The following is a 1826-nucleotide window of genomic DNA, read 5'->3' on the forward strand; positions in this document are numbered from 1 at the left end:
CACATATAGATCTACCTCATTCTTTTTTTTTTTTTTTTTTTTTGAGAGGGAGTCTCGCTCTGTCGCCCAGGCTGGAGTGCAGTGGCCGGATCTCAGCTCACTGCAAGCTCCGCCTCCCAGCTTTACGCCATTCTCCTGCCTCAGCCTCCCGAGTAGCTGGGACTACAGGCACCTGCCACCTCGCCTGGCTAGTTTTTTGTATTTTTTTAGTAGAGACGGGGTTTCACCGGGTTAGCCAGGATGGTCTCAATCTCCTGACCTCGTGATCCGCCTGTCTCGGCCTCCCAAAGTGCTGGGATTACAGGCTTGAGCCACCGCGCCCGGCCTACTTCATTCTTTTTAATGGTTTTGTAGTATTGCATTTCACACAGGGACCTAGTTTTCTCAAACCAGATTTTTTTTTTTTTAATGATTTTTAAAATATAGTTTTCATGATAAACAATGCTTCAGTGAACATCTTTGCACATGTAGCTTGGGTTGGAGTATTTCCCTTTTTTATTATTGGTGCTGAGCTAGAAACTAATCTGAGAGAAGGCATATTGTATTAAAAAACCCAAAAAACTACTCCTCACTCTGATTGGAATCAGACTTGTGTGCCTTACTCTCTATTTACTGTAGGGATGCTAAGGTGATGAGGTGACTCTTTTTCTTTTTTTTTAATGGAAACCACTCAAACTGTGTCCTCTCTTACCCTCCCAGAGAAGAACGATCATCAACGGCCAATGGCAGTCGCAGCGAAGCAACACCAAGATCCGGCCTCATGCTCAGGAGAGAACGCTGCGCCTCCTGCTCATGGTTTCCGGTGCTCTGCACGTTCACAGAAACTTCTCTGGTAGTGCACTGTAGGAATGATCCCTGAAATTATAGTCTTGATGAAGTGACTCTTAATCGGGATTCTCCCCATGTCAGTATGTGCAGGTCTTCTCTTCTGGGCTAGTAGGTTTCCTCCATAGAAACATTTCAGATGTTCTACCTGGGAATGGGAGGCTGTTGCTAGACTTTGGATTGCTGAACAGGATAAGGGCACTGTGGGCCTTATTCTTGTAGACGAGCGAAATGCCTGTACTTCGTTGCTTCGCTGATGTCTTCAGCGATGCCAGCGTCCCTGAATCTGGGACCTCTTCGATTCAACATCATCAAGAAAATCTCTTATCTAGGGTTGAGGGAGCAGTTGCATGGCTCCGTGGAATATGGGAGAAATTCTGGAATTTGAACTGCTCTTTATATCACTGCCTTTCAAATTTTAAGGGGTTTACAGAGCACTTGGGAATCTTGTTAAAGTGTAGGCCTGATTGGGTAGGGACGGAATCAGGGATGGGACCTGAAATTCTGCATTTCTAACACACTTTGAAGAGTGCCTATGCTGCTGGCCCACAGGCTTTGGCTAACAAAGTTTTAGCTAAACTATCAACCCAACTTCTCTTGAATTCCGATGCTTTCCTAGGGTTCTGGGGACATGAATAAAGTCACATTTTCTTGATTTTTCCCTCTGCAGTCTCAGGCTGTAGGATTTTCTGTTGTGTGAAATGAGTTATAATTTGTTCCTATTAAAGTGAGATAGAAAGATATCTCTCTCCTGTTTTTGTCTCGTTTCCTGTTCTCTTTGTCCTTGTGGATTCATAGCTTCTGATTCCTCGTTTGTTATTTTAATAGAGTAAAAGAGGAAACAGCGATAAATACGTGAGTTCAAGTTGCCATATTTTCTTACTTTAGATAATTGCAGGCATCCGAAAAGCATTTTTTATGACTGTAAAATTCTATAGAAGTATTCATTAAAAGATTACTTGTTGAGCAAACTAGGAGGTAATGGTAAAAAGTCCCTTTCC

The 1826-nt window shown here is 43.2% G+C and overlaps 1 non-coding gene across 1 annotated transcript; it reads right to left on the reverse strand.

Annotated features, from left to right (window-relative positions):
* Window positions 1-665: 665 nt before the first annotated feature.
* Window positions 666-871, reverse strand: LOC111528093. Its single transcript, XR_002726865.1, has one exon. It is a non-coding gene; the product is annotated as a small nucleolar RNA U3 (small nucleolar RNA).
* Window positions 872-1826: the final 955 nt, after the last annotated feature.

This window comes from Piliocolobus tephrosceles, chromosome 1 (genome assembly GCF_002776525.5).
Source record: "Piliocolobus tephrosceles isolate RC106 chromosome 1, ASM277652v3, whole genome shotgun sequence".
NCBI classification, from domain to species: Eukaryota; Metazoa; Chordata; class Mammalia; order Primates; family Cercopithecidae; genus Piliocolobus; species Piliocolobus tephrosceles.